This window comes from Nematolebias whitei, chromosome 22 (genome assembly GCF_014905685.2).
Source record: "Nematolebias whitei isolate Nwh7 chromosome 22, NemWhi1, whole genome shotgun sequence".
Classification (NCBI taxonomy): domain Eukaryota; kingdom Metazoa; phylum Chordata; class Actinopteri; order Cyprinodontiformes; family Rivulidae; genus Nematolebias; species Nematolebias whitei.
Genome location: NC_056519.1, coordinates 7,710,179 through 7,732,326, shown reverse-complemented (window position 1 = coordinate 7,732,326; position 22,148 = coordinate 7,710,179).

Sequence of the window (22,148 nt, the reverse complement as noted above, 5' to 3'; positions counted from 1 at the left end):
TCAGATCTGTAAGCTGTGGCGGCCATGTTGAATTCAAATTACTCCAGAAGTTGATCAGTTGTAGACGTATATCCAAAATTTACTTTCTGGGAGTTTTATTCAAATATGTTCTGTGGTTATCGATATATTTTACTAACAGACAAACACACATGCAGGCAATTATTTAGGATGTAGTCCTTTTTTTTTTCAGATTTATGTCTAAACATGTAGTTCCCAGAATAACACTCTGAGTCGAGTTGGACAGCTAAAGTTTCTTCTCACCATCATTTGCAGCTCAGTCTCATAATAAAGTGTGAAATAGCTGCTTTAATGAAGTACTTTCCCTAAAAATTTTGTGAAATAGTTTCTTTTGGCTTCCGTTGAGTTTCTTTCTGTATTTAGATTAGATTATAAAAACAAACTGCCTGCGAAGAGATGCTGGTAAAGTTTTCATGATTTAAGTGAAACTTTTTGACCAAGAAAATGAAACAATTTAAAATAAAATATTCATATTAAAGAACGGTTTAGTAAAACCTTAAATATGCCCCAAAGGTGTATTTTGCTTGTCTTCATCAACTGTTTGTGTCTTTGTTTTATTTTCAGTTTTTTTAAACTCTAAATTGTGAATTTCCTTGAAGCAGACCTTCAAGACAATCTCATTTCCTGTCAGCATGAAAGATGTTTTAGATAACATCAAAGAAACCTCATACATTTTGTGTTTAAAAGAATACATGTAAAAAAAAAAGCCTGTTTTTTTTTTCTGCTTAATAACAGAATGTAATAAAAGTGAATGTATTGTTTTAAAACATTTTTAAAAATGCGCTTTAAGAGTGAATCCACAAAGCGGCAGTTTTCAGTAATGCTTCCTTTCACTAAATACATAGACTGTACATGAAAATGATTGATGCTGAGCTCTGACAGTCATACCCTGCAACCAAAGCTTTTATTCTGGTAATTAAAATAATTCTGAGGAACTGCTTTTATGTAGCTCGTGCACATTTCTCTTTTCTGCTCCTGAAATACTTTGTAAATGCAGTTCTTCTAATAAACAAACAAAAACAAAATAATGTAAATTTCAATGAAAGACGTGTTGGGGGCGGAGATGGTGTAGACTGTAGGTAGGGCAGTCGACTTGGGACCAGAAAGTCACAGGATCAACTCCCCGCCATGCCCTCATGTCATGGTGTCCTTGAGCAAGACACCCCATCCCTAACTGCTCCACCTGGATTTATCTCATGTGCGATGGATTCAATACAGATAACTACTTTTGTCATTGTATGGAAACATACAATGATGACACACAGCACTTTACAATTTATTACAACAGGAAGTACACCTGGGACAATAAAGTGATGGTTAAGGGGAGTATTTCACTGTTGGATTATTTGCAGGCAGCATCTGTAACACAGGTGCTAAGTCTGCTTATCATCATTGACAGTGGCACTTTCAGCTTCTTTTTGGGGGTGCTGAAGCACCCCTTAATTTTTAATTCATCAACCCTGAAAAATAAAGAAATCATCATTAGGGTTTTGTTAAGAAAATCAATTCTCAAACCTTAGATTCACCAAAATATCAAATTAATTTAAAATAAAAATGGAATAAATGATGATGCTCTTAAACAGGCCAGTAAAATCTGATTATTTTTGCCTGAGTCGGATCCTCAACAACACCTGTCAATCAATCTAGTTGGCTCATCGGCAACTGACCAATCAGCGATCGCAATTTGCCCCGAAGGTAAATGCCCCTTACCTGCGGGACCAACACCCCCTTTTTCTCCGACAACATGGTTGGGGTTTTGCATTACTAGGCCTGTCGTGATAAACAATAAATCAATTAATCGCAGGATGAATGATAATTATCAACCTCATTTTCATTTATCAGCTTTATCGTTTCTTCATGTCTCTCTTTCTGAAAACACTGGATGTCAAAAAGCTCAACTCCGGTGCTCTTCACTGACCCCTCCCTTTCTCTCTTCTCTCTAAAATCCATTTTAACCGTCCAAAACCACGTTTTTGGATCATTAAAAGCAGCTAATCGGAGAAGTTAAGCTACGAGCTAAGCTAACAGGCCAACCTCGAGAAAAAAAACTCCATCTTGTTGAAGCTCCAAAATTCACGGTTGAAACCCGTGCCTTCGTGTAAAAAGTTTTTCTCTGCAAAAAAAGAAGCTGAGAACTTGTTTACTCAGTTTTTCATTAAAAGCTTTGTGTGAAAAAATGCTAAAGAGATCAAACCACATCGAGCGTCCGCCATTTTGAGAATCGAAGAGAAAGCCCATGTCACGTCAAGGGGCCTCCCTCCCATTTTCTTAAAGACATGCTGCTCGCTCCCTCACTGTCCATCCTTTGGTTCAAACAGTCTTATACTGCTATCCAGTGGTAAAAATAAAAGTACAACACAAAACAAATTACCAACATTTCTTCTTAAATTTGACAATAATTACTCATTTTTGTCAAATTTCAAACAATATTATCATTTATCGCAATATTTTCTGTGACAATTAATCGCCCAGAAAAATTGGTTATCGTGACTGGGCTATGCATTACAAACGCTTTGCAGTCATAAGTTAATGGTTAAATTAAAAGTTAATGCTTAATAAGTTGTGCTGTTCTGTGTGTTTTTTATGTAGATATATATTGTAACTTCTGGTGGCACAAGTTTAGTCTTTATTTGCTATGATCCTTTAAAAGTACCATTTGTGACTGAGCTCCTCGTTAACGGCCATACCACCCTGAACACATCCGATCTCGTCTGATCTCAGACGCTAAGCAGGGTCAGGCCTGGTTAGTACTTGTATGTATCGAGAATCTACAGCAACACATGATACCAACGTTGAACCGCATCGATATTAACATGATGGGATCGATACGTGAGTTTTTTCCTACCTTTAGTGTGTCGCTCCCATTCCTAAAATACAATGCTGCACTGGAGGACCCGTCAAGAAAACAGATTAAATATAAACAATGGACCAAACAAAGCATGTCCGATTATAATTTAATCAGTTCTGACTGCGCAACAATGTCAGAATCGATATACACACTTGCTAGCATATGTAGCATCCTTTCTTCAACACAGCGCGCTGCATAACGTCACATTTTCTTCTGCACATATAAACTTCTCACACTGATGGTTACATTTTTATAAAAATGTAAACGACCACACAAAAAAAATCGGATCTGAGCAAAAATAATCTGAATTGAGCATTAAGAGGCGGTGTGGACGTAGCCAGAGACATCCACAACAAGCTAATAATTGTTCACTTTTCTTTCCCAAAAGTTTTGAACCACAAACTTAAATCTAATATAAAAATTGGCTTTAAGCAATTTTTATCATTGCAGTCCAATGTGAATTTTTTTACATGTAATTTATGACAGCACGTTTTCCAGTTTAATATATAATCTGTTATTAGAGGATGAAACCACATGAGGTGGTTTCAGTGTTTGTGTGTGTTCATGCTTAAACATATTTTTTAAGGAGAGCGAACACATTAAAATGCAGTAAACGTAGCCCCTTTTGGGATAACTGCTTATTAATCTTGCGCTTTCACTAGTTCATTATGTGCCCCAGAAATTCTGCCAAAAGCAGCAACGATTGCCACCGTAAACACAAAACCTGGGTGCTGCTCAGTCAGTAATCACACACCGTCTCCCGAGACCTATAAAATCTTTGTGTGATCAATGTTTTATATACTGTTTGCATCGTCTACTTCTATTGATTTAACATTAAGCTGTTTGTTTTACGTTCTGCATAAATCTGGTTTCATTTGAAAACAAACACAGAAAGATGGAACTTGGAAAACCAAAGTGCAGGTGGCTGCCAGTCGCAGCGTGACATGTGACATGAATGTGAAATGACATTCAGAAACGTGCTCAGCAGGCCTGGGAAGCATCCAGCGTTTTGTGTCCATCTTCCTCCATTGCATATCTCTCCCCAGGAGATGCAATTATCGTGCTGAGCCTTCTGTGAGCAGAAAGAAACGGTGCGTGTGTGAAGGCGTTTGGTGTTCCCCCTGCAGGGATTCCTGAGGTCAAGGTGTTGACACGTTCAGACACGACTGCTTCTTGTCCCATGCTTTGTTTAGCTCGGTGTACAGTGAATAAATGCTTTTCATTTTACGCTCACTCTTCTCCACATCTCTCGTTCTTTATAAATACATAATTCAGCCTGAGCAAAAAATAAAAAATAAATAAAAAATGCTGCGTTTCATTTTCCCATGCCACCTGCTATGAGCAAGCATTAGGATTATGGGCACTTTGGCTGGGAAGCACTCGGCTCAGGTGAAATATACATACTTTCAAAGCTGTAATTAAAAACTACATAACTGCAATTTTAATGCCGTGGAAGTTTAAAGAAGACTCGCAAATCTTTCCCGCTCTAATCAAACAAAACAATAAAAGCGACTTGTTCAGCGTTTCATTTTTCGGTTTTGTTTTGAGGCGTGTTTGGTGCAGCCTTGTGCCATGTGAAATTAAAAGTTACGGGTCACAGTCTGATGCTGCAGCTCGACACAAGTTCAAATTGTCATTCGTTTGCGATGCCAGATCCATCATGTGCATGAATCATCATCGGCGTGCGTTTCCATTATATTAGCTGTTCTGGCAGGAATCTGTATTTCAGCCAGAGTTTCAACTTTTTCATTTATTTGGTCAGTTCTGGTCCTCATCTCTCTCTCCCGTCCTCGTGGAAGTGACAGAAATTTGCAAAAGTGAGTGCAGAGTGAAGCGAAGAAATGAGGACGTGACCTGGAAATTTAATCAAAGAGGGCTCAAAACAGTGGGACGTCTAATGTATGTTAAATATCTAGTAACACATCTGAAGGTTATAGATATTAAAGCACTGAAGCACTGTTACTGAGTGAATGCATTCTGAACAGTTTGTGCTATTTTAACCATTCAAATCAAAATGTTCAGCTGATTCTGGACATCCCAGTCATCACTTTTGTTTTTGTAGCTTTATTCTTTTGAAAACATTGACATTTACGAAGAAAATATGCATCAAGATTTGTAAATGCAATGTTCTTTTTTAAATTGATTGCAGCATACCAGCTCTCATTTTATCTTAGACTGCATCTTACTAATGTCTTTTTGCTTTGTCTAGTCTTTAGCTGATTTTAGCTTGAAGTTAGTCTTTAGCTAATTTTGAACTAGTTAGTGTTTTGATATGTTTATTTAGAAAATTACTACTTTTAGTTTTTAGTTAGCATTTTGTACTTTTAGGTTAGTATTTGTTTATTTTTATTTATTTATTGGTGAAGCAGAAGTTAGAGAAGGTGGGTGTGTGATTGGAAGGTCCCCGGTTCGACTCCCTGGACCAACATCAAAATGTGGGTGGGAAAGGTGAAACACCCACACCTGCCTCCTCCCTCATTTGCCCCACTCTGGGCCCTTGAGCAAGGCGCTTAACCCCCACCATCTGCTCTCCTGAGTTCCCTAAATGTCAGCTCTCTGCTCCACACAGAGGGCTGTGGTAGCTCGTGATCTGTGGTTGTGTCAGGAAGGGCATCCGGCGTAAAAACAATCGCCAAGTCTTGGTGCGTTAGTTCGCTTCGACGACCCCAAAGAAGGGAGCAGCCAAAATAAGAAGTTTGCTACTTAAATCTGTAAATTAGCACTTAGCACATAATTCAGTTGTAGCTGTTAGTCGTTAGCTGCTCATGTTTAAGATGAGACTTTTTGCACAGCAACTGTTTTAAGGCTTACTTTTTAGTCTGCCTTTTATAAGTTTCTTTGTCACTCGAGTATGGTTAACTTGGTGATCCTTACGAGCCACTGGCAGTGACTTTAACATTTCATTGTTGGTTTTCTTTACACTTTATAAATGATCTTTTTGTTTCCATTATTTCAGATTTGATGTTGGAATTTTAGGCAGTGCTGTTTTGACTTTGATTTTTTTTTTTTTAATTTCCAAGTTTCTGCTTCTTTTTTTTTTTTTTTGCCGTATTATTACTCTGTATATCTCATCAGCTACAAGGATGTCGTGTTTAAAAACAAATATTTAACCAACTGTCACCGATATAACCTCTTTTCAGTGTATTACATGAGAAACTGTCCACCACATAGAAACGTGCAGGAACCTTTGCAACATCAAATACGTCCAAATGTTTTACAATATTTCATTCTCCCCTCACGACACACACAACTCACCAGCATGCACACATGCTTGAGATTCATCCCCGTGGGTGGTCAGAACCACTTCCTCATCCATGCTACCTTGCATAATGTCCCTCTGCTCTGGGTACCGGCTGTGCATCATCAGTCACAAACTTGCGCCAACAGTAGGGCTACCTTACAGCAAAACCTGTAGCAGAGGTCGCGCTCCGATTCTCCGAAAGTGTGTTGGCAGAATAACAAATTCTGGTCTGCAGGCAAGAACACTGACAACCACTGTAACGGATCTGTATCGAGGTCTGGAGAAAAACTTGCAGTCACACAAGCAGGCCAAGTGAGAGGGATGGATTTCTGTCAAGGTCAGGGCTCAAGATGTTTGGCACAAGCTCTGTTCCTGCTGCCTGCTGGGAGCCGACCTGCGAAGCTTCAGACTGTTGGCCTTTGACGTTTGCACACTCCCCTGAGCGCGGCAAAGTATTATCCAAAACACTTACGGGTACAAAAGGAACTCAATTTTCGAAGGCATCTCATTGGCTGCTGCAGAAACACAGTTCAGCTGTAATTCATGGAGTAAACAAAAGTTGATCCAACAAAGACCTAAAACTTGTAAGATTACTTTTATAATTCAAATACTGAACCTCTCAAAGTTTTTTTTATTAGATTGCGCTCACATATGCATCAATTCGGTCTTACCAAATTCTTGTTTGTTATAGTTTAATGACATTCATTCAGCATAGGAGGCACATTTGTGAGATCTGCTCATGATTTTTGTAGATGGGCTCAATTGGTTTTGTAGCATTTCCTGCTTTGCTGCATTTTCAGGTAATTTCAATTTACAAAAAAATGTCACAGGAGTAAAATAAAAAATAGTATAAATCATATAAATGTGCCTAAAACAATTGACTTTTTTTTCCCCCTTCACCAAAGTATACAACTCTACATGCACAAAAACTAAACCTAAAAGTACATGAACTGATTTATTTTTGATTTCAATACAAAGTCAACCCATAGTGTCACTTGGCCGCCTGAAAGAACTCTAAAGTTACAACACATTTCTGCATGCCATTAATTTCCGCCCAGGGGCTCAAAAGAAAACTCTTGAGGGGACAAACATGCAGAAAACAAAAACAGCTGTTTCTTCACAAAATGTTTCCACGAGCCATTAAGCTAATTGCAACCAAATTTTATGGAAAAATAAAAAAAAGGAGTTAATCAAAAGTCTAAATTGCAGATTTAATAAACCAAGAAAAGTAATAACCATCAGGACATTACCACAGCTTTGGAAGCAACTGTGTGTGGAGACGGTCGAGAAAAAAGCATTTTCTTTTTTATCTTGAGACAAAAAATATGAGCGATGAACTGCGTAACGAAATATTGAGTCGGCTGTTATATTTGATGTATTTGATGTACTGTATAACTTAGAAAGCAAAGAGTCTCTATCTTCCAAAGAACTCTTTTAGCCGACAGGCATCATAAAAAAGATTCACAATAATAGCTTTCCATCAAGCAAGCCGTGAATTCACGTTGTCAGATCTACAACTCACCATTAAACACCTGCTCACAACGGTATTCTTAACCTCTGCTTGCTTATACAGGCAACAATGCTCCCCTCCCCAATCCCCTCCCGTAAACATTTAGCACAACAATTCTGTTCTGTCACGTATAATGGATGTGCAAGTACAAACTGCAATATTGGCATCCAAACAATAGGCAAGGCACTATAGTTAAATATTTCTCCAGAGAAATCTAAAATTATGTTCTTTCAAGGACACGGCGGCACAAGCATAAAAAAGGAGAGACAAAATAAAAAATGGAAAGGTGAGGAGGAAATTGCAGAGCACCCTGTTTTGCTCCCCCAGCTGTTTACACAGTGCTGCAGAGGCTGTAAATTGTAAAGAGCTGAAGCATATTGGGCATCATCTCCGGCACCCATCATTCCAGAAATTGCCTCTCTTTGCCCCCCCCCCCCCCCCCCCCCTTCCCCTCTGGAAAAGCACACAGTTCATTGTCGTGCCTGCAGATCCCTTTGGACTGTCACTTTTGTGGTGACGCTCAAGGACCCCATAAACAACCGGGCTCTTCGACATCTCAGGGGACGGTGTCTGGATTGGATGCCTGCCTCTTCAAAGATGTAATATTTTCCTTACCTAGACCTTGTTCCACTCTTATGTAGGCACTTTTGGCTCTTAAGATCAACAAGGTGCTTCACCGTCTTATTGAATACATATTAGGGATGCACGAGATTTGGATTTTTGACCGATATCCGAAATGCCAATACGTCAAAACTTATTTGGCCGATAACCGATACTTATATCTTATGTACTTTCCTTTGTCAGAACATAGCCCTCTTATTTAGGCTTATTTGCTACAAAAATTGTGTAACATCTGTAAGAGCTGGTGACATATAATCATTAATAGCCATATGATATGCATAGCACTTTAACTTATATTAAATAAAAAGTGTTATTTATTAGCATTAGTCACCTGCAATGCTGTCTCACCTGTAGAGGTTTGTTCTGGGTTCCTAGCTGTCATGTGGGATCCTCTGCATTCCTGTGCATGAAGGACAGACTTTTTAATTCAAAGTTTTTGTCTGTCCATTGTGCCGTAAGACTCAAGCTAACAGGGCTAACACGACATCCAAATGTCTGTGGTAAAACTCACCCAAGTGCTATCGGCTATTAGCTTCTCAGTGACATTGGAAATGACGGCTTGTAACTGGGTAAGGTTACATCGGAAAAATATCTGACTGGGGACGATGTAGCGAGGCTCAATGCAGTCCATAAATTGTCAGAATTGGACATCCTCAACGAAAAAAGAACTTCCACACCGCTGACATTTTGAATTTTCATCTCCGCCGTGAGATCAGGTAGGCGTGCGTGACGTCATCACGTTGTGCTGCCGCTGCAGGCATCCTTGTCACCGGGTTGTCTTACAAAAACAACATTTTTTATATCAGTGAGTTATTTTGATAGAATGGCCGCTGTCCGATATTGAACTTTAACTCTAATATCGGCCGATACCGTGCTGATAATATTGTGTATCCCTAATACATATTTTTGATACAGTTTCATTTTTAGGTCTTGACTACGTTACTTCAGAGAACTAAAAACATCAGTCGGATAACTTCACCAGACAAGAATATTTACTTATTTTGTCTTGATTTAATTACTTATTTTCCTGTTGTCAACCAGTGTTGCTGGTAAATAGTAGAGCCCGACCGATATGGAAATTTTGGCTGTGGTCAATTACGATATGGGCGCTGAGGTAGCTGCCAATAATCGATATATTGACTAAAAAAATTTGTGCTTTATCCACACCCAAGAATCTTAAGAAAACAGTGAATGGAGCAGGTCTTGTTTATTTAGCGCAGCTGTTTGCTGCCATGAAGCTAAGCCAATCAGCTCCACTATTTAATTAGTCCCACTTTAGTTTTGAAAGTGGTGCGCTAGCCATAAAAAACAGTCTTCCTAATGTGCGTTCACATTTTCTATCCTCCACTATTCACCATCAAGTTGTCAAGTATTTTACAAAAATATGAATTAAACAGTCACATATGGTGAAGGTCTAATCTGTATTGACTACAGTGGCGTTTATCTTTCTTTGTAAAGAAGTAAAGATTTCAGACAACGAATTTCATTGAGGATGACAAAGATAACGTTACTAGCACTGGATATCCTCACAAACTGGAAGCTCTATCCAATGGGACTGGTTGCTGTATTTACTGACAACGGGGCTAATATCCTGAAGGCGATGCAACTGAACACTAACACTAGGTGGTGCTCGGCTTTTACATTTAAGAGCCTCTGTGAAACCCAACAATGTTCAGTCAGGTCATCTGGATTGGATTTGCATTGGTTGGATTTTATACCTGGATTATTGAGCATGGACATTGGTGTTTTGAACCAGTTTGACTGTCGACGAGGGAGAGGGTGGGCACCAGAGGAGAAAGCGTGCCCCAGTGACCATCTTGGCACCAACATAGCTGTTTTTCCCACTTTGGAGTAGGCTGTTGGGTGAATATCAGTTTTGTTTGGTGTTTCCTCAGAGTGACGTCTTAATGTCTTGTCTAATATGTCTCTTATGTGCCTACTGAATGTGAAACAAATTGGCTTTTGGGGATTATAAAGAATCGTTAACAGAACTTCTTGAACTTGAAGAATCAGATGCTCCACAACTCCGAACAGTTTGCTCTTGTTGGCTCGACTGAAATCAGGATTTGAATAGTAGATGCACTGTGTTGCTCACTAGTTTATAACACTGTAAAAAGTACTAATCTGAGAAACTGATTTAATAATATGATTACTAAGAAAATATTTAGCCAATTAAAGAAACTGAAATGTGAAGTTTTTTTTTCCTAAATAAGTCACTGCAAGACTTAAAATAAACAAAATTAAATTGTATTTCATTTTTTTCGCTGAGATAGCTAAAAAAAAATTTTTTTTTTAAGTATTAAGAACTATTATTTTTAAGCAGTTAAGTAAGGTGGTCAATATTTCCTTTAAGGAACACTTAATTTGATCAAGTTAAAGGGCCTTCCCAGGGTTAACCATAAAGTTACACATTAGAAACATTAAAATAAGTTTTGCTACTGTAGAGAAGCAACCATAACTGCCACAAAATACATCTGTATTTGAGTATTTCAGGCAATGAGCAGCTCTTTGCTGAAAACGTTAAAAAGAAACGACTGTCCATCATACATTTCCAAGAAAAGCCAAAGAAGGTCCTTCAATGTTAAAAACGAGAAAGTCAGCAATTAATAAAAATAGTTTTTTCATGTTTTTATGTTTTTTAGAGGGTTAGATGTGGTGGTTTTATGAGCAGCTTTGTCTCACTATAAAAGGATTTTCCATATGAAGGTGGAAGTTAAAATGAAATGCTTCAGTTCAAACAACCTTGAAAGTCAGGTGCTGGATGGTAAAAACTGGGCTTTCATTAGAGTTAGTCAAACATGTTAAATTTAATGTTCACGTCCTGCTGTTTCTGTGGTTATGCTATTTTTCTTCTTCTGAAGTCTTATCGTTTTAGTGCCTGTTATGAGGTGCTTGAATATGTTATCTCATGAGTGTATGCGAGTAGCTTAAAGTATTTTTATGTGTATAACTTATTGCTGATTTAAAAAGAAGCTTTGGGCTGTTCGGCAGTTAAAAAAAGTAATTCTTGTACAGACAGTATAAAGTCATGGGAAGTATAAAGTTTTCAATTCAAGGGATTAATATATCAGAACATTATAGGATGATATAATCGTTACCATCTTTTTTGATTTAAATCTGACCACAAGTGAACAAAAACACACAACAGATTATTTCATGTTATTTTTGATTAAACAAAATAAAGGCGAAATGGAATAACTATGTCAAAAACTAAGTCCACCCCAGCTGCTTCTACAGGACTTGCTTAGAAAAGTATTATCCAGGCGCTACTGATCAAATGTATTTGATTAACTGAGCATAAGTAGGTGAACCACCTTTTATAAAAGCAGGAGTTAAGGTGGTTTGCTGGTCTAGGGTAGGCGTTTATTAACACAGTGCCAAAAAGGGCAAACAAAAGCAAAGGCTTTAGAGAAGAACAGTCGCTGCAAATCAATCTGAACAAGGTTAAAGTTCATTTGGTTATTTTTTGACCGTTATTCTACAATTAGAAAAATTCACTGCTGCAAAGCTCTTAAGACAGCTGTCAGTCTTCACAGGAATGGCCATCTTAGCAAATTATTCAAATATAAGTTATTATAAACAAATTCTTACACATGATTGTATAGGCCTCAGTTATCAGGTTAAAGGTTAAAGTTTGTGACAGGACAGTTAGAAAATGACTGAAGAAGCAATGACTAGTTTGAAAGAGTATCTTAGGGTTGCAAAGCTGCATCTGAATGAAGCACAAGACATCTTGAATAGAACCCTTTGGGTAAATGAGGCCAAAGTGCATATATTTACCCATAATGCACAACAACATGTTTTGTAACACCAAATACAGTATATCAATATAAACACCTCGTACAAACTGTCAAACATGGAGGCAACAGCTCGCCTCTGAACTCCTCACAAGGGACGATCTTCTCTGATTTTACTCTTCACAACAACAGTCATTCTACACACAACCATCCGATGCTGCTGGCCACGCTATCCCCTGCCACAACCTTACAGTCCCCAATCTCCCTCAGATTTCCTCTTCTACACAGAATATAGTCTACCTGCGTACTCCTTCCTCCACTCTTATAAGTTGCACTGTTTCTCTCTCTTTTGGAATCAAGTGTTGACTACAGACATTTCCATTCTCTTCCTAAAATCCACCACTATCTGTCTTTCCTGGTTTCTTTCCTTGACACCAAACCTACCCATCACTTCCTCATATCCTCTGCTTCTTTCACCAACATGTCCATTCAGGTCTGCTCTGATCACCACTCTCTCCTCTCTGGGAATATTCTCTATAATTTCATCTCGATCCTTATAAAATTTCTCTGTCACATCCAACCTGTGGAGCATAACCACAGACAAAGTTTAGCATCAGACCTTCTACTTCTACCTCCAGACACAGTTTAAACAGTTTAAATCCTGCCCCAATGCTGCGAACCTTGCTGCCCTTTCACTTGGACTTTTGGACACAAAACACATCTACCTTACTTCTCTGCATCATGTCAGCCAGCTCTCTACCTTTACCTGTCATTGTCCCCACATTTAGAGTTGCTACCCTCAGTCTTACATTCTTGACTTTCCTCTTCTCCCTCTGTCTCCTGACACGTTTCCCTCCTTGTGAAAAATCCAGAAGAGTTTAACTTAATTGTCAACACATTGCAATGAACTTAAGGATTCAAGGTTCTTTATTTGTCATTCAGGTGTACACATAAATACTTGTAGCAGGAGACCACTTCCACCGCAGATCCTCTTATGTTCAGGGGGTGTAGGTGTTTGTTCCTTCTGATGTCCACAATCATCTCCTTTGTCTTCTTCACATTGATGTGAAGGTTATTCTCCTTGCACCAGCTCTCCAGGTGTTCCACCTCTTGCCTGTAGCTGGTCTCATCATTGTTTGTGATGCATCCCACCACCGCTGTATCATCTGCAAACTTTACGATATGACAGCCTGGATGGGTAGCTGCACAATCATACGTGAGCAGAGTAAACAGGAGAGGGCTCAACACACATCCCTGAGGAGATCCTGTGCTGAGGGTTATGGTGTAGGAGGAGAAGTTGTGGATCCTCACAGACTGAGGTCTGCTTGTTAAGAAGTCTAGTACCCAGTTGCAAATGGAGGAGCTTAGTCCTAGTGTGAGTAATTTGTCCATCAGAGTTTGGGGGATCATGGTGTTGAAGGTGGATGTGAAGTCCACAGAGCATACGGACATAGGAGTTCTTCTGCTTTAGGTGGGTGAGCGCAGTGTGGACCACAAAGGAGCAACTTTCTATAAACTTTTCTTTCTTTTTCTTTTTTTCTTCTTTCTTTTCCTTCTTTTCTACAAACTTAAGCAATTTTCTATAAAAAAAAGGTGGGTCAAAATTAATCTTCAATCATGTGAGAGACTGATAACATCATAAAACACCTTCTACTGAAATTAATGTAAAGGAAATTCCACTACATATTATGGGTTGTTTAGTTTATCCACACAAAGCTTTCCAAAATGTGCTTTATTTTTGTATTCATAAATAATGACATGGTGGAATATGTTGTTTTTGTACACTTGAGTTAGATTTGAATAATTTTAGAACCCGATACAGACCATATATATATATATATATATATATATATATATACACACATGTCCTGATATGTAAAACCCCTGAACAGATGGACATAGTTGTCCCCCATCACAAAGTAATAAAGGGGGATTTGGAAATACTCTTTGTCCATCTGTCCATCCATGTTGTAACGTATGCATGATAACTTGAAAAATATGTGTTATCAGTTTTTGTTTTAGTGTGTGGCAACAGCTAGGCATAAGAGTTTTTCGAAAATTGGGCTTTCACGACAAAATCCAAGATGGCCACCACCATACATATATTTGTAAACCAGCCACCCAAATCTATTTTTTAATTGCTTTAAACTATAGTTTCCTCAACTTGTAGGGGTGACCCTTGGGGTGGTCTAAGCTTATTTAGCCACCCCCTGGCTCTGCCATTGCGCCTGGTGGTGGATAAAATTATTCCCTCTACTCGCCAAGATCCGTCACACAGTGCGAGCTTGGACAAGAAAAAAAAAAAAATAAAATCCTATCTTCTTAAACAAAATGTAACCTACACATTTAAATATCGTGCACCAAAAACATTAAGGTTTATGCAGTCACTTGTTCAGTTTCAGTCTAGAGAAACACTGGGACGGGGACATCGCCGTACAGCTTGTTTTTCCTATCACCGTATATCACATCTTCTTAGATCGCCCAACCAGTAAAATAAAAACAACACTTAATCTAATAACAGATATGACACCAGTTTGTCACATTTTGACACCTCTAAAGCAACAAAGCCACGTCTCGTGGGAAATAAAGGGACTTCAGATTTATCAAACTAACCAAACGATGTATATAAAGTTTACAAGTAGTGTTTTGGCTGCAAATGTTCACATTTAGACGCTAGCTCAGCACTATTCAAATAAAATGTTCCTGTCTTGGCTAAAGGGAAAAATATATGTCTGTTTCCTGTTAGTAAATCTTTTGATAGTTAATTCTTCACAAGGTCACAGAGGAGATCTGTGCCTGCTTTCTAATGGCTAATTATCCGCGTGCCATCTTTTATTAAATCTGACACTTTGAAGGGCTTTCTGTTGGCACAGGCCACTTTCTTAATAGTATTGGGTTTTTTCACTGATAATATCAGGCCTTGCATTTCAAAAAGATGCTGCCAGCTTTTTACTCTTTCCCGCTCTCATAAACCTCGCAGCGCATTCTCTTTTATTCTTCTCCAAAGTATTTCGGGGCTGGCAGAACGGTAACTGTAAACACACATCTTCTGCTCAGCAATTATCAAAGGGAGCGGAGTGGGAGAGGAATTGATCTGCCGGCTTACAGTACGGTAAACAAAGCCTCGCTGTCCCATGTGTGCCGGGCAATTATGAAGTGCTAGAAGTAGCAGATTTTGCATGAGCTATAAAAAGACTCGAACATTAAGAGCCAAAAAGGTGTTTAAAAAGAACTTTTTGTGTTAATAATGTAATTACACATCATTTTTTTAAAACCATTTTGCTTTAATCTTTTGCATATACCAGATATTTACATAGACTGATGGAGAAGTGGGTTTGCCGTTTTCTTTACTTGCACAGAAAATAGCTTTTCAGTGCAAATAAAAACAATTTTTCCAATTTTCATGACACCCTACATACAGCTCTTCAATTCATTCCACGGTTTTCTATGAGCATATTTGTCACTTCAGCCCGTCTCATATCTGCCGTCTGTCATTGTATTGTCTTTTGGCCCTCTGTAGAATCTATTTATGCAACATTCGATTTAAATTGTGATATGCTACGTCCCTGGGCGCCCAGCAGAGATGGATATATAAATAGCATTTAGGAAAATAAATTGATCTTTGATGCTTGTCCTTCGGGGGGGATTATGTGACATTGGTTACTGTCAACAGTCTGTTCTATTTCTATTTTAGCTCAGCGCCATGGGTGAAAATACACTCATGAGGTCCGTTGGAATCGAAACGAGACGGGCTATTACCCTTCAATATGATTTTTCTGAGGCGATGGAAATGAAAAGATGTCTCTCATTTGTGTTGCAGTGATCTGGTTATAGCGCCGATGCACACAGTCGGAGAGAACCTGCGAGGTTAACATTTATCAATCGTTAAACATGTTTTGAAACAGCAAGTGCTTTGCAAAATGGGGAATATGAAATACAAGGAAGGAAAGATAACGCGCCGTTAAATTTACTGGTTCAGGTTTCAGAATTAGGAGGTGATGGAGAATGGATGTCCTGTATAGGGAAGTCAATGCCCCTCCTCTCCCCCACAACATTTTTATGTAGTTCAAGTGCACATGAGTAACCGAGATCATCTCCCTGGATGGCCACCATCAGCAAAAAAGAGGTGGGAAGAGTTCAATTATCTGTATACCACTTATAAATCACTAGCAGGCTGAAGAGCCAAGATGGAGAATATTTATCCAGCACAACAGCAGATAGCTACAATCTGGCATTGTAGAACAGTGGAGTTCAAACCAGCTACTATCCATCAGCACTATACTTGGAACCTTTACCAACACATGGCCAATTGTGTTCAAGTGCTCACTGAGTGACTGCAAAAGCTCAGTGCCCCTCTGAGAGCTGGTTTGATTTCTGTGACCAAGAAAGGAAAACTATTTTGGAAGGAGTAACACAAATGCTTTTGATGTCTGTTAGAGGTTATGGACCTCGGCTCGCTGATATGATTCTTCTGGCTCTGTACCTTCGCAAGAAAGAATATTTGTGTATGAATGTTTATGAAGCATTCACACAGTTATGATCCGTTTTTCTTCCATACGTTTTTTGGTGTGATTCTCGTCCCGCAGTTTTTAAGCCATTTCAACAAATCGTGAATCAAAACGTTCAGCTCTTTCAGGACAATCCTGCTATGACTTTTGGTATTGGTGCAACTTTAGCTTTTTGAAATATTTAGCCTTTTCTGCCGCTTTTTCATCATAGAAATGGAACTGAGTTCATTTTACATCCTGCATGTCTTTAGATCCGTTTATAATCTTTTACTACTCCTTTGTTCTGGTTCATGTACTTTCAGCTTCTTTCAGCATTTGTTTTCAGTTGTTTTGTATTCCTATCAGATTTTTTCTTCTAACTACAACATTTTTGAGCTTTTAACTTATTTCTGTTAATTTCAGCTTGTTATGCTCCTTTCAGCTTATTTCTGGAAGTTTCAGCTTTTTCTACTATTTCAGCTGCTGTATAGCTGTTTATACTAATTTAAGCTTTTTCAGCTTATTCCACATTTTTTTGCACTCATTTAAACATTTTTCAGCTTAATTCAGCAAAAATGTGTTCTTACTTCCTTGTCATTTGAGCTTTTTTTTTAGCTACTTTTCATCTGTCTTTTCAGCTAATTTCAGCTTTTTTCAGATACTTTACACTGTTTTGTGCTCATTTTTGGCTTCTTTCAACCTAATTTGGCAAATTGTGCTTTCTGCTAATTTAAGCTTGTTCTAACCTTTTAGTTAATTTTGGCTGTTTTCAGATCAATTCAAGTTTTACATGGTAATTTCTACTACATTCAGTCTAATTAACTTATTTCTGCTAATTTAAGCTTTTTTTTCTGCTCTTTCAGCTAATTTTAGCTGTTTTTATGTTAATTTTATCTTTTTCAGCTAATTCCACTTTTTTTTTTTTTTTAGCTCATTTCAGTTATTTCCGCTTCCTTCAGGTAGATTTTTTTTTTCATTCAACTTTTATTTATGCAGGTTAGTCTCATTTGAGCCACGAGGACTCATTTTCAATAAAGACCTGTTTAAGCTCCTTTCTGCCTTTTCAGCTACCTTTCAGCGATTTTCAACTAATTTCAGTTTTTAAGCTAATTTCCTACATTTTGTGCTAATTTCTGCTTATTTTTCATTCAACCTTTATTTAGACAGGTTAATCCCATTGAGCCTCGAGGACTCATTCACAAGAGAGACCTGATTTCAACAAAGAATGATGATAACAGTGGACAACAGCGACAACAATAGACAATTTTAAGACGCATACAGATTGTTTTTTTTTTTTTTTACATATTAAAATAGGATGGCAAAAAATTAGAGATTTAAATTTAAATATTTAAACCTAAATCAGCAATTATGTGTCTTTTCTGCTTCTCCTAATTTAGGCTTGTGCTTCCATTTCAGCTACATCTCAGCACGTTTTTATTTCAGCTGTTTTTCATCGAGTTCTTCTGCAATAAGCATTCACAATGCATTTTCACAAGAAATACAATTTCTCTCGCTCACATTCAGATTCCCATTGTTTAGTTTGTCTCACCAGAAAAGCTGATTGTAAGTAGAAGCCTGTTTGGGATTGAGGGGCCTTTCTCTCTCTTCCTGTTTGCATGTTCAGATTTCAAACTCCCCTGAGTCACAGGAAAGCAGTTCCAGGCTAGCAAAAACAGAAAAAAGACTTGGATCTTAAAATAATTCAAGCTTGCATAATTATTTTGCTGTCCAACACCGACATCCTTCCACGTTTGCACCCTAAGTTTCTAAAACAATCAGATATTTGAGACCAAGTGAAAGTCGGCCCATTTTCAATCTGTTTTCAATCTATACAGAATCTATGTACCACAAGTTTACAAAACATTTTTAATTTCAATTCAATTCAGTTTATTTATATAGCGCCAAATCACAACAAAGTTGTCTCAAGGCACTTTACAGGAACATTCACATAAAAGCCAATTAGTAAAGTCTCTATCTGAGGAATCCAGCAGACAAGTTGAATCTTGGCTTCGTTGCAGTCTCTCATCCTGAGCAAGCACAGTGGCAACAGTGGAAAGGAAAAACTCCCTTTTAAAGGAAGAAACCTCCAGCAGAACCAGGCTCAGGACACGCGGCCATCTGCTTTGACCGGCTGGTTGAGAGGACAGGAAGGAGAGACAGACGAACACAGAATGGTAGGTCCAGGTATAGGTCCAGGTGTATCTGAAAAACAAAAAAAAACACACACACAAAAAAAAACATGTTAAGGATAGAAAAAATAATCACAAATACAAAACAGGTTGAGCAGAGTAAGTAAAGATGGTAGCAGAGTGAAAAGTGTGGTCAGTTTGTCCTCCAGCAGTCTAAGCCTATAGCAGCATAACTAAGGGACAGCTCAGGAAACCCAAGCCGACCCTAACTATAGGATTTAGCAAAAAGGAAAGTTTTAAGCCTAGTTTTAAAACTGGATAATGTGTCAGCCTCACAGACAGAGATTGGAAGTTGGTTCCACAAGAGAGGAGCCTGATAACTGAAAGATCTGCCTCCCATTCTGTTTTTGTAAATTCTAGGAACCACAAGTAAACCTGCAGTCTGAGAGCGAAGTGCTCTGTTGGGAAAATATGGAGCAATAAGATCTGTAATATAAGATGGAGCTAGGTTGTTGAGAGCTTTGTAGGTTAGAAGTAAGATTTTGAATTCTATTCCGGACTTGACATGGAGCCAATGGAGAGAAACTTAAAACTGGAGAAATGTGATCTCTCCTACTAACTCCGGTTAAGACTCTGGCAGCAGCATTTTGGATCAACTGAAGACACTTTAAAGAAGTATTTGGACATCCAGATAATAAATCATTGCAATAGTCCAGTCTAGACGTGACAAATGCATGGATCGGTTTTTTGCATCATTTTTAGATAAGATGTTTTTAATTTTAGTGATATTACACAGGTGGAAGAAGGCAGTTCTAGTAACGTTTTTAATGTGGGGGATAAAAGACATGTCCTGATCAAAAATAACACCAAGATTTTTAACATTAGAGCAGGAGGACAGATTAATGCCATCTAAGGAGGGAGAAAGACTGAAAAATTCATTCCTAAGGTGCTCGGGTCCAAAAACCAAAACCTCAGTTTTGTCTGTGTTTAACAGGAGAAAATTAAGGGTCATCCAGGTTTTTATGTCTTTAAGACATGCTTGTAGTCTTAGTAGCTGATTAGATTCATTGGGTTTAATGGGCAAATACAATTGTGTGTCATCAGCATAACAATACATTTTACCTCACAATAAGAATTTAATGCAATGCTGGGACAAGTTCTAAGCATATATTTGGTTTATTTCTGTCAGCCTGGGTTTGTTAATTAGTTTTAAACATGGTTTTAGAATCCACTTCTGTGATTTTGACACCAATTTAGAATCCTCTCAAACACTTTAACCCTCTTGCTGCCCTTGAGTCAAATTGACCTATCAGTTTAAGGACTGAGACAGCATGTGTTACTTTGATCAAGGGCAGCAAGAGGCCTAATAATCCTGTTGGTGAAAAGTAGCCAAAAATGTAGAAGGAAGCCTAGATTAGCTTGCTTAATGTATAAAAGTGGCAATAAATCTAAGCTCTATTTTTTTTTTCTCTTTTACACTTTACATTATGAATGATATTCTTGGTGATTTGGGTAGCAATACATAGTACTGCCAAGTACTTACTAGGTATGTTCTCTTTAGGTACACAATAACTATTCTTTTAACAATACAGCCCAGCCTCCCTGGTAAGGTCTATTCAGGAGTTCTGGAGAGGAGGGTCTGTCGGATAGTCGAACCTCGGATTCAGGAGGAGCAGTGCGGATTTTGTCCCGGTCATGGAACACTGGACCAGCTCTACACCCTCAGCAGGGTCCTGGAGGGTGCATTGGAGTTTGCCCAACCAGCATGTACTTTGTGGACTTGGAGAAGGCGTTCAACCATGTCCCTCAGGAAACTCTGTATGGGGTACTCTGGGAGTATGGGTACCAGGCCCTTTGATATGGGCTGTTAGGCCCCTGTATGACCGGTGTCAGAGCTTGGTCCGCATTGCCGGCAGTAAGTCGGGCTTGTTCCCGATGAGAGTTGGTCTATGCCAAGGTTGCCCTTTGTCACTGATTCTGTTCATAACTTTAATGGACGGAATTTCTAGCCGCAGCAAAGGTGTTGAGGGGATCCGTTTTGGTGGCCTTAGGATCACTTCTCTGTTTTTTGCAGATGATGTGGTCCTATTGGCTTCATCAGGTTGTGATCTACAGCTTTCGCTGGAGCGGTTCACAGCCGAGTGAAGCGACAGGGATGAGGATCAGTTCCTCCAAATCCGAGGCCATGGTCTAGAGCCGGAAAAGGGTAGAGTGCCCTCTCCGTGTTGTGGAGGAGGTCCTGCCCCAAGTGCAGGAGTTTAAGTATCTCGGGGTCTTGTTCACGAATGAGGGAAAAATGGAGCGTGAGATCGATAGGTGGATAGGTACAACGTCAGCAGTGAAGCAGGGCGCTTTATCGGTCTGCCGAAAAGCGAAGCTCTCAATTTACCGGTCGATCTATGTTCCTACCCTCATCTATGGTCATGAGCTTTGGGTTGTGACCGAAAGAACGAGATCTCGGATACAAGCGACCGAAATGAGTTTTCTCCGCAGGGTGTCTGGGCTCTCCCTTACAGATGGGGTGATAAGCTCGGTCATCCGGGAGGGACTCGGAGTAGAGCCGCTGCTCCTCCACATCGAGAGGAGCCAGTTGAGGTGGCTCGGGCATCTTGTTAGGATGCCTCCTGGATGCCTCCCTGGAGAGGTGTTCCGGGCACGTCCCACTGGGAGGAGACCCAGAGGAAGACCCAGGACACGCTGGAGCGACTGCTTCTCGGCTGGCCTGGGAACACCTTGGGATTCCCCCGGAGGAGCTGGCCCAAGCGGCTGGGGAGAGGGAAGTCATGGCCTCCCTACTTAAGCTGCTACCCCCGCGACCTGACCCTGGATAAGCGGAAGAAAATGGATGGATGGATGGATGGAATACAGCCCAGTTCTGGTAATGTAAGTACAGAGTAACAAGTAATGCCAGTACAAGGTTGCATTATGTATTGCTACAGAGTGGTCTTGTTAAGTCTATAATTTGCAGCAAAGCTGAAACGTTTCTAAATTTTCTGGGTGAATTTCCAGGACTTAAGAAAAAATATATACCACCTATAAATTAAAGATTCTTCCCAGCACATTGTGCTCTTAAATGCAGACTTAAATGGATTATAAAAACTGCATGTTGTACCTGTTTCCCTTTTTCATCAAGAGAAGTGAACTATAAAAATCTAATACAAGCCGTGAAAAATAAACCGTTGAGTGTCAGTTACAGGGTGACAAAGCATAAAAATACTGCAGCAAAACATACGTACAAAATCGAGTAGTCCATGAATACTTCAGTTAAAACATATAAAACCAGCGTTCAGCCGATATGCTGTGGAGTCTGGTTGCTCCTGCAGAGCAGAAACGGTAACAAGTGAAGCGTTGAGTGGTTACACTCAATAATATATAAATCCTGAAGCTGAAATGTGTCATGCAGTAAAATACTTGTGCAAATAAATTGTGGCTCACTGTGGAAATGCTGCATCAGGAGAACTTTGAAAGCTCCTCTTTCACAACATCTTGATTAGCTGCTTTAAGGACAGGAGGGAAGAAACTGTCTTCGCTGCTATGGGAGGGAGAGCTGAAACCGA